A 12,462-nucleotide genomic window follows, 5' to 3' on the forward strand; every position below is an offset into this window, starting at 1 on the left:
GCATATAGTGTTACCCATGTCCGTCCCGTCCCGTCCCGTCCCGTCCCGTCCCGATTCAATGTAAACACTTGGCAACTTCATTCTTTGACAGATTTTGGTCAAACTTTATACAAAGGTCAAGTATGGGTATACTTCGGACATCGTTGTATTTCAGGGATCCAATGTCAATGCCAAGGTCACACTTGCTATATATAGAAAATCATCAACTGATTCAATTTAAACACTTTGCAACTTCATTCTTTCATGGATTTTGGTCAAACTTTATGCAAAGGTCAAGTATGAGTATACTTCGGACATTGTTGTGTTTTAGGGTTCCAAGGTCAAGGCCAAGGTCACTGTTGCTATATATAGAAAATCATCTACTAATTCAATTTAAAAACTTAGCAACTTCATATTAAAATCAACTTTAAGTGTAGTACCTTGTGTGTGTGCATGTTTCAGGGTATCAAGATCAAAGTGGTTGTTACTTTTTCTAGAACACTGAAACTAATTTCACATGGCAGCGGGGGCATTTATGTCTTACAGACATTTTCTAGTTCTATTTATCATGTACATGTATAATGAACAGGTCAGGGTTAAATCAAGTACACTCGCCGTTGATTTATTACCAATAGTTTCATAGAGCAGGATTTATTTCTTAAACTAGGAAAAGGTTCTGTTTTGCAATTTATGGCTACTGCTGATGCTTATGTAGACAAACACACTTGTGGGTAGCGACTTCTTTGCTGCTCAATATATCAAAGTTATGATTCACGGTATTTGATTTATTGGAAAGCAATATGAAACTGACAAAAAGTATTCAGTTTCTGGAACATTACCAAATATTTTCTCGCTTTGGCAATATGATCATGTTTTTATAAATGCAACACTTTGGGAAATTCCTCCTGATTTCGAATTACTCCGTGAGCTGTTAAAGATGCCATTGATCACTGTCTTTACAATGCACCATTAGTTTGATATATAATCATCGGGAGGATTTTTGATTATTTTTGTTTTTAATATTTTTGATCAATACCATGCCCATGTCTATTCATTGTTTGATCAGGCTTGTAAAGCAATTCAAATGTTACATTCGCAATTTATTAACAACCCTATAACTTCATTAATATTTTTTTCAACTTTTTATTTTTCAACAAGCGCTGATGACAGAAACAATCGGGATGACAGAAAATCACCTAGATTTTATTATTGTTATATATATTTATAAGTTAAAACAAGATGTCTCTAACACCTACCATGTAGAGCATTACCTTGTAAAATTATAAATTAGGTCAGTAATGGTTTTGAAATAAAAAAATCAAAAAAACCCCGGATAAAATGATTTGTTGGTAAGACGGAGGTGTCGACAGTTACCCCGGCATTTATACCCGTGGTGTCAACAGCTAGCTGTATACACGATACAGAGTAGATGTTCACCTCACCGATAACCCAGGTATTCATACCTGTCTATGTCATACATAATATCATAACTCATTTAACACAGCGTGTTTGCACCCGTTAGCGCTAAATCCTGCTTCGACATGAGGAAAGTCTTGGATCTGTGGCACCACAAATATTGGTGACCACTTTTTTTAGACGTTGGAACCTTGTGTGTTCTCAAGGACTCAACGAAACGAATGATTTTTGTGGAGATTCCTTTCAGATAACGGTATGACTACGTACATATATTGACATTAAGACTTTATACAATGTGTCAACTGGGGACACGTTTTCATGTTTACCTGGATTGTTTACCTGGATATGTATTCAAACGAATTTACGTGGACCACAATCCGATCAGCAGGTAGGTGGTAAATAGTCGACGAGTTTAAATGTCAAATAATTGTCACAAAGTGGCTGTCAAAAGTATATCCTGTGATTGTTCTTCCGGACATAGATAGGTAGATATCCGCACGTGTCCCTCCCGGGGGGAGTGTTAGCGGTAGTTTCGTTGGTGGTTCCGGGTTGGTTGGTCCTATATATTGTCGGAGTATAATGTGTCTATTACGTAGAGTTAATAAGTCGTTATCATTGTTAGATACATGACCCGACATAGTGTTAAATTGAAATACATGATGATTAGATATTCACAAATGTATACAGACAATCTGTTTGTTATTGGTTCGAGTTCCCACGGGTAAGTCTGAGAACTCAAATTAAAATACACTCTAGTTTAAATGTTTTACGGTATTCGAGATTGGAGATACTAGCAATGATATGTCGCTTTATCTTTTAATTGTCTGATGAATATGACGTAACACTTATCATTTTACCAAGAGTTGCATTTTCTTCGCCATAATGCTTAGGTGATATGTTTACACTTTGAGAATGAAAAAGTGACAATCTTCAATATAATGAAACTAATAATAGTCAAATAATAGGGTATGCTGTGGACACAATTTTTTCAAACCGCTATCGAAATTAGAAAAATGTACAAATTGAAACACCAAGAATCTCACGGGATTCACATATTATACATGATCTTTCTCCTGGTATAATAATTTCGTGTTAAGTTGTATCTGTTACATTCTTATGAAACAATAATGTAAATATTTGTATTTACTAATAATAGACATCAAAAGCTACCGTGGGACAAATATAACTGTTGTATCGGACGGCACATCTCACAACCGTCGCCCGGCTGTATAGCGTTGTAGATCATAATGATATTGTAAAACAATGGCGTTCACTGAATCGTAAGGGATAAAACAGGGTGGCATTATTTCCGAGTATGCAGAATTCACACAACTTATCTAGGTCAGATGTCATCAGTAGGGGTGATTTAAAGGGTCACTTACGACATGTGTTAATTATCCTTATCATAGGATAGTGTTATAATTTCTTGGCGTCCCCATACAATTGCCAAATGCCCGATTGATGACATTACTATATGCTTGCATATGAGTAGCTCAGCTATGTCCAAGGTATTAACAGTAGTCATCGGGGATTTAAACGAATACTAGCAATTTAACCTGAAGGCCTCGAATGGTAAATTAGGTTGCAAGCAGATAGTCTTTTCAGTCATATTGAATAATAACCGCATTCAACTTGTACATAGCGCCATACATAAGTTACAAAATTCCCCTTAAGCGCTTTTGCAACAATCGTTGTTCTTAGTAAATATAGCGAAACAGCGTGTTGCTTTGGCAACGTCACTGTAGTAAGAGCTCATTTCGTTGGGATTTATGATGTCTTTCTTGAGTTTGTCATTGTGTCAGACCTTTTTTCTGATATTGTCTTATCGGCTTTAACATCTGAATTTGTCATTGTGTATTGATGTTGTGGTAAAAGATAGCTTTTCAAAGAGAAAGAGGAATATAAGAACATTCAAGTAGAAGGCAAGGACTAAGTTAGGTTTGGTTTAGTATTGTTTAACGTCCTATCAACAGCTATGGTCATTTAAGGACGGCCTGCCCTGTGTGCAAGATGCATGCGTGTAGTGTATGCGTGTGTGTTTTGGGAGGCTGCGATATGTTCGTGTTTGTCTCCTTGTTATAGTGCGGAACTGATGCTGACTTTATAGTGCTACCTCAATGAAATATACTGCCGAATACACCCAGCAGGACACCCCACCCGGTCACATTATACTGACAACGGGCGAACCAGTCGTCCCACTCCTAAATTGCTGAGCGTTAAGCAGGAGAAGACTAGAAATTAAAGTTACCAAGTTATGCCAATGAGTGCCAAAAATTAATGTTTATATCTTCAATATCCACAATATACTTTTATAAGAAACACACAGAAAAGGAGCAAATATTTATATATCTTTTAGTATGAGATACAGAAGAATCATCCAGTTCTGCTTGGCATCCTCCATCACGTGTCACAAGCTAGTGAGTCGTACAATAACGAGAAGGGGCCGCGTCTGACATTCTGCTACCACTAGCCCTCCACCACTGGGTCGTGGGTTCGAGACCCTCGCTGGGCAGTCGCCAGGTACTGGCTGTAGGTCGGTGGTTTCTCTCCAGGAACTCCGGCTTTCCTCCACCACCAAAACCTGGCACGTCCTTAAATGACCATAGTTGTTAATAGGACGTAAAACACAAACAAACCAAACAAACAAAGCCAATAGTGCAATACTACAGGCCAATACTTCAATATAGTAACTATTCGTGTGAATATCAGTCTTCACCTGACCTGTCACCTCTGTGTATTTAGCCTACAGCGACATACTTATACACGTTCCTTACTTATTAGGCATTATTGTGGATTATCGGGTGTGTTCCTAGCAGTGTGAATGTGTACCCAGCCTTAAATAGACTCATTATACCTTAAACCACTGGAGTTACAACCAAATACTCGTTATAATTATTCGGCTTATTTAGTTTCGGGCATTTTACATTATTGATCACCTGGTTTGTTTCTTTAAGGAATTAGAACAGAACCGATTCACTCCCTTGTTCTTGGCTCACTGCTTCAAGTTTGAGGACACGCCAGTCCAACACAGTATTATAGTGTTCTGATACCTGGTGAAATCCAACCTCGCTTTCATGTTAATAATTTTGCTATTACTTCATGTGATTCTTATACTTTCATATTTGTTTTAAATATCTCATGGCGACATTAGATTAAGACATGCTTTTTAACTTTTGTAATGAGAGATTATTCCTTATGACATTTGTTATGAGCATATGCTATATGTGGAGATCGCATACGGCTGTAATATTAAAGATCGAAATCTCAATATAGGTCAACAGGTCAATATATCATATGACACGTTTTGTTTCTCAGCCGTGATTAAAGCCGATATAACTCGAAAAATAAAACCGTAAGTATTATTCAGCATTTTTTTTACATATTTGATCAATTAAAACGTGACCTAGAACAAACAATAACGGTATTATATTCATGTCTAACATTGATAACGCATGAATTACTTCCCTTTTTTGATGGAAGGGTCGGGTATCCTCACCCTTCACCACACACTATCACCATAGTTACCGGACGCCGCCTCAAAGAGCTACTGTTCTCAGCACCGGGAAATAATTTTATCTGGATTTATTGCTTACGATCGAGTGTTCAAAACATGTGACAGAACGTGATTTAAACTTGAAATGCGTATGAACCATTCTAAATCGTCAATTCAAATAGAAAGTAAACGATTAGATTGGCAATATGTACGTGATATTGAATCTGTTTTCCTTAATATCCTTCGTATTGAAACATTTTGCATGGGTACCTGATAGCCATTTGATTTATTGCGTGCATGATAATGCAGCTCACCATCTGTTAGAATACAAGCCTTGCTTCATTGGGTAAATCCACCATAGGCACTTGACATGCGTTTGATTTATGACGATACATTTAAGTATATTTTACATCAGTTCTGGAGGAAACGGAACTTACCAATAATAACATTGAAATATTGTAAATGCATTTAACTTGATCTGTTTATATACCTGTTATATATGACAAGTCACAGCCCCCTATCCTGTCCGACCGCGGTATTTTTAAAGGGACATTACGAGAAGGTGTATTACACTGCAAACTTACATGGAGTCTTATCATAGTTCAAACACTTTAACTTCTTCTCTGTTCAATTCCTGCATTCAATTTAAATTTTCTTTTTAGCCTGACGTTGTTAGTGTTCATTTTCAATCTCAAAGAATCAGACGAATATCACTGCATGCAATTTTACTAAAGGCTGCCAATGGAGGTTGGCAAAAATGATCTTTGATACAAATTTGGAATGAACAAAGAAACGAGTCCTGATAGACTTTGAAATGTCAACATTTCACCCCTCCCCCCCTCTTTAAAAATGAAAGTTTACTTAATTTCATCATTTTTTTATTATTACACCGGAGTGATTAAATAATAATCTTATGCCTTGAAATACCGAAGGCTACACGTACTCTGAAAGAATTCTTTAAAAGGCAAGTCAATATGTTAAGGTACATGTTGTATTACAACAACAAAGACTGCACTATAAATCACTTTCTGCTGACCCGGGGTCCCCATATACACTTAAACCAATCATTATTCACCGCCTACTTATGTTTCTGCCTGTTCAATCCTTGGTTAAACCGTGACTGCAGTATTTTAGTGTGTATTACGTAACTTGTAATTAAGATTTTACGTGCATAGACGTTTTATCCGGTTGTGTCTGAAATATGTTTCATGATTCAATTGGTCTCATTTGGTATTTAATTCACGCACTATGGTCTACATGAGGTTTTGGAATAAATTGGTCATAGAATTTATCGGGTGGTATTGAATTCATCATTACACATGCAGGTCATTCTCCGTATTTGTTTCTTTTTATTTACATTGGTCTTAAAATTGCATAATGTACACATCCTTAATCTTCACTCTTAGCTCAGTAATTAATTTTATTTTCAAGACGCAACTGCCCCTCTCCCACCTCTTCCCTTTCCGCTGATGTACTTGTAACTTATATGTACCGATATCACGCAGGATACACGGTGCAGTTATAATTATCCTACAGATATACAGATACACAGGGAGATAATGTGCAATTGTATCGATATGTACCCACAGACCTGTCTGCCGTATTTCCATCTCTTGGTCGGGCGGCAAACTACCATAAATAGACTTTCGAACAACATTATGTATTTATCCTAGTTGTTAACGACAGCGATATGTAAATATGACTAATTAACGTGGTATGAAAGGTCATTTACGTTCAATTCAATATATTTTCGATCGGTATCATATTTTTGTCATTTATCATGGTTTCTCGGATAACATTGTCGTCAATTTTACGTAACCATTACTTAACATGGCGATAAATTGATAGTTTACTGTCGCGATTATTATAGTGATGTATTGATGTGAAACTGTTACTGTTAATAGGTAATATTTATCGATACGAAACTATCACTGTTTACACGATGATATATTGATACGTAACTATCACTGTTAACACGATGATATACTGTTGAGTAACTATCACTGTTAACACGATGATATACTGATACGTAACTATCACTGTTAACACGATGATATACTGATACGTAACGATCACTGTTAACACGATGCTATACTGATACGTAACTATCCCTGTTAACACGTTGATATACTGATACGTAACTATCACTGTTAAAACGATGATTTACTGATACGTAACTGTCACTGTTAACACGATGATATACTGATGAGTAACTATCACTGTTAACACGATGATATACTGATACGTAACTATCACTGTTAACACGATGATATACTGATACGTAACTATCACTGTTAACACGATGATATACTGATACGTAACTATCACTGTTAACACGATGATATACTGATACGTAACTATCACTGTTAACACGATGATATACTGATACGTAACTATCACTGTTAACACGATGATATACTGATACGTAACTGTCACTGTTAACACGATGATATACTGATACGTAACTATCACTGCTAACACGATGATATACTGATACGTAACTATCACTGTTAACACGATGATATACTGATACGTAACTATCACTGTTAACACGATGATATACTGATACGTAACTATCACTGTTAACACGATGATATACTGATACGTAACTATCACTGTTAACACGATGATATACTGATACGTAACTATCACTGTTAACACGATGATATACTGATACGTAACTATCACTGTTAACACGATGATATACTGATACGTAACTATCACTGTTAACACGATGATATACTGATACGTAACTATCCCTGTTAATACGATGATATACTGATACGTAACTATCACTGTTAACACGATGATATACTGATACGTAACTGTCACTGTTAACACGATGATATACCGATACGTAACTATCACTGTTAACACGATGATATACTGATACGTAACTTTTAATGTTAACACGATGATATACTGATACGTAACTATCACTGTTAACACGATGATATACTGATACGTAATTATCACCGTTAACGCGATGATATACTGATACGTAACTGTCACTGTTAACACGATGATATACTCATACGTAATTATCACTGTTAACGCGATGATATACTGATACGTAACTATCACTGTTAAAACGATGATATACTGCTACGTAACTATCACTGTTAACACGATGATATACTCATACGTAACTATCACTGTTAACACGATGATATACTGCTACGTAACTATCACTGTTAACACGATGATATACTGCTACGTAACTATCACTGTTAACACGATGATATACTGATACGTAACTATCACTGTTAATACGATGATATACTCATACGTATCTATCACTGTTAACACGATGATATACTGACACGTAACTATCACTGTTAATACGATGATATACTCATACGTATCTATCACTGTTAACACGATGATATACTGATACGTAACTATCACTGTTAACACGATGCTATACTGATACGTAACTATCACTGTTAATACGATGATATACTCATACGTAACTATCACTGTTAACACGATGATATACTTATACGTAACTATCACTGTTTACACGATGATATACTGATACATAACTATCACTGTTAACACTATGATATACTGATACGTAATTATCACTGTTAACGCGATGATATACTGATACGTACCTATCACTGTTAACACGATGATATACTTATACGTAACTATCACTGTTACCACGATGCTATACTGATACGTAACTATGACTGTTAACATGATGATATACTGATACGTAAATATCACTGTTAACACGATGATATAGTGATACGTAACTATCACTGTTACCACGATGATATACTGATACATAACTATCACTGTTAAGACGATGATATACTGAAACGTAACTATCACTGTTAACTCGATGATATACTGATACGTAATTATCACTGTTAATACGATGATATCCTCATACGTAACTATCACTGTTGACACGACGATATACTGCTACGTAACTATCACTATTAACACGATGATATACTGACACGTAACTATCACTGTTAACACGATGATATACTGATACGTAACTATCACTGTTGACACGATGATATACTGCTACGTAACTATAAACAGTGTATTTATAAACAGCATTAGTATTGGTTTAAGTGTGTTTGAAGATTAAGCGTTTGGGCCAAATCTCCTTTAACTTTTAATAATTAAAATTTACAGTAGATTGTTAGCTTATTTAAACGAGTGGAATGTGTTTCCTTTCCAATTGACATTAATCCACTATATTGCTTTATGGATGCCTAGGATGTCATCAAGGTAAACGTTAAAAGTAAGTAAGTAAATACGCGTAATTTGAATTAAATTTTGTCAATTTTTGAGGGATGAATAGTCGTTCCCTCTAAATAAACAAACGTTCAATATCTTTTACAATATGATCACTTTGGAATTTTAATATCGTATTCCTCAAATTCATTTACGTACAATGTCGTTATATGTAAACAGGGATATGTTATTCATTCTAGTATTCATTTCGTGTACTGATATACTATCTCGCGGCCACGACATATTATGTTCTGCACATGTCACCTCGGGCGCTCTATATATACATAATGTTTGATTCAATATGTGGTACTTTGAAAAAAAACATTGATTTTTTGTCCTTATTTTGTACCCGAGATCCCATTGCTTTATTCACACTCTATGTAAACTTTCTTTGAGACACTAATGCCAGACTCATAGTCATTGATATTGAACAAAGACGTGTACGGGAAAGAGAAATTAACGTAAAAGTGTTTAACACTCGACTTGAAATACAACAAAACAAACCACCGAACATCCATTCTTCTAATTTGACTCCATATGCTATAGAAATCCACTTCATAAGACACGTGTAACAATAGTCAATATCAAGTTATTATGTGTATATTTATTAATGTTGTATTCGACTACAGTAGCATTTGTAATTTTGACAAGAGAGTGACAGGTCTGTGATGTCACACAATACTTTACGTATTGTACTACCTGTAAAGTGATGTTTTGACACCATGTCTTATTAAGACAATTCGACGTTGCGTTCATAATTCAATAAGTGTTAGTATATATTGAAATCGACCGAGACATTGGGATATCAATATCGTTAATATCAAACATTGGGATCCCAGCACCATAAATATACTTAAGGACTTGATAGGCACCGTAGTTTAGTGTAGGACGCCGGACTCGTGATCGAAGGGTTGCGGATTCGAGTCACAGCACGGCACTGTGTTGTATCTTCGAGTAAGATACTTAACTCTCCTTGTTCCAGCCTACTTATCTGTCAATGAGTACGTGGCTGGGCAGTGCTAGAATTGTTGAATGCTAGTTGTGAGAGCCAAAATGGCAGCACCGGCTGTATGCTCCCCAGGGAGTTGATAAAGATTTTGGCTTGTTGCAAAGACCCTATAACCAGGGATACAAATTTGTGAACCGCTTTGAGATGACCTACGAACTAGGTTGTGATAAAGCGGTATATAAGAACCTCGAATTGTTATTATCATTATTATAATCATTAAATATATATCAACCGCAACCTTGTGCATGATTTTCAAACACAGATGTAATAGAACCCATGACGGTAAGCGGTGATAATGCAAGTAGGGCATCATCTTTATTGAATTGATTCTACCTCGATAAGATTGGATCAAAATCTTACCATGCAGAGTAACTGAAACGAAATTAATTTTGTTTAAGAGATTTAAATCCGACAACAACTTTTCAATTCGACGGCAGAGACCGGGGGAATCTCATGGCGACTCTTCAGGCTTACTGGAATACGAAGCGCAGTGTCCTTTTATTCTTGAATTATAAATCCTGTAGGGGTATTTTGAATTTTTAAACGGCTTATAAAGATGTTTTAACTGACAAATTGGTTTATAAATATCTAGGTAGATTTGTTGCTAATACTAGAACGTGTCCTGAATGACGCAACTTAACTGATTTATAGCATTTCTGCCCGCTAGAGGTCAGAGCGTTTTTGTGGCACAGAAAAATCGATATTTAATATAATAAGTTACGAAAAAACGACAAGAGTACTTGTTTCAATTGTCGTCCAGCACAATGTAAGATGTCATAAGAATGTTATGGTGTTTCTCACGCGACTTCGGGATCGGTGAAAATTTCGAGATATTTTCGAGTGTCTGATATAACTGAGTTTGGTTCCTTTAATACCATAGCATGAAACATGGTGAAGCTAGGCTATATCATTAGTCAGGAGAGTAGATGAATATCGTTATCTAATGTGATTTCAATTGAACTCCACAACTGGCAATGGTCTTTGCAATCTTCAGGGCAATTCCAGTGGGAAAAAAGTAGTGTGAACACTTTAGTTTGTCTTTGAACAGCACCACAGTAACTAATATAAATCTGGTTTTCTGCGATTGAACGCATTGATCATAATCGAAATGAATGGCGTCTGCCTTACCTGGCTCATTGTTGAATCCATGGATTCTGGAATATGTCATGACAAAATCGAAGGCTGGCGGTAAGCTATATGATTCGTTTCAGTTACAAAATCTTAATAATCTCTAGACTGATTTCTGTCCTTTGAAGATAAACTTAGAAGATAAACCCAAATTCAGATCCTGTCATTTTACCGTTTCGCTGCTGCGCGATTGTCTTGATCTTCTTCAAAGACATGGAACTAGTCTAGTTGTATAATTCACAAGGTGTCGCTTAAAAAACCTTCGACGTTTTCCTGATATATTCCATGGGTGTAGTTAAGTTTTATGTATCTAGAGGGGAACCCCTTGATTGGGAAGATGTACTTGGCTATAAGCAGTTTGTTATAAGAAAACATTGCTAAACATTACGAAAAAATGCTGGATTTGTGTTCTTCTTATGAAACAATAACAAACAAGTCGTGGAACAAATTCAAGTCACGTTTCTCCATTTGTGTGAAAAATGGAAAGACAACAAAATGAAAATGTGAATTTTGGTCTCATTCTATCAAGAATAGTTAAACAAAATCATGAAATCAGGTTTGGTGAGCTGGTCAGATCCCGTGTCTTTTACATACATAGAACAACCACAACATTGTCGGAATTAAATTTGAGATAATTAGAAACAAGTTTATTCCTCCACTTATCGTCCCACGTGATGAATTCAGAGATAATAGTTCCAGGTTATCGGTACACCTAACTGGTCCCTTTGTGGGACTGTGACCGTACCTAGTCAAACCCTGTATTCTAGTCCAGGGTACGACTCGATAACATCGCAAGTGAAATATAGCCAGTGTATATACTATTTAACAAAGTCTATCCAATTTAGCAATTTACTCAATTACTTCAACCGAACACTCAAGTTTTAAAACACGACCTTTAAACAAAACTGTATTACTCATTGGAAAGGCATTTTGTAGTAGGCGTCAAATTTTCTTAAATACATTTTTATTTTAAATTTTGATGCGTCACCTTATTATTTTCGTGTGTACTTCCAGAAAAATTAATAGTATTACCAAGGCGAATTCATTTTGCCATGCCACAACATTAATTAGGGTGACATATTTTTAAAGATATCTTGTGGTTTTGGTTTTGTTTTGGTGTCTGCTTTCTTCCTGATGTTGCCTTTTTGTATCTGAGTCGAGTTCCAATTTCGTCCTGTTT

At 35.9% G+C, this 12,462-nt stretch overlaps 1 protein-coding gene across 4 annotated transcripts in view; it reads left to right on the forward strand.

Moving 5' to 3' along the window:
• LOC110451542 overlaps window positions 1–12,462 on the forward strand; it is a 43,578-nt gene that overhangs the window by 11,664 nt on the left and 19,452 nt on the right. Inside the window, exon 1 of one of the 4 annotated variants that reach the window (XM_021499623.1) lies at window positions 1,437–1,783. The exons of 2 other annotated variants lie outside the window; for them this stretch is intronic. The gene's annotated coding sequence lies outside the window, so the exon portion shown is untranslated. Of the gene's footprint in view, window positions 1–1,436; window positions 1,784–12,462 lie in introns of those variants that run through there. One more of the 4 variants, XM_021499625.1, reaches the window with a different exon arrangement.

The sequence above is a fragment of the Mizuhopecten yessoensis genome, unplaced genomic scaffold (assembly GCF_002113885.1).
Source record: "Mizuhopecten yessoensis strain PY_sf001 unplaced genomic scaffold, ASM211388v2 scaffold6135_1, whole genome shotgun sequence".
Lineage (NCBI taxonomy): Eukaryota > Metazoa > Mollusca > Bivalvia > Pectinida > Pectinidae > Mizuhopecten > Mizuhopecten yessoensis.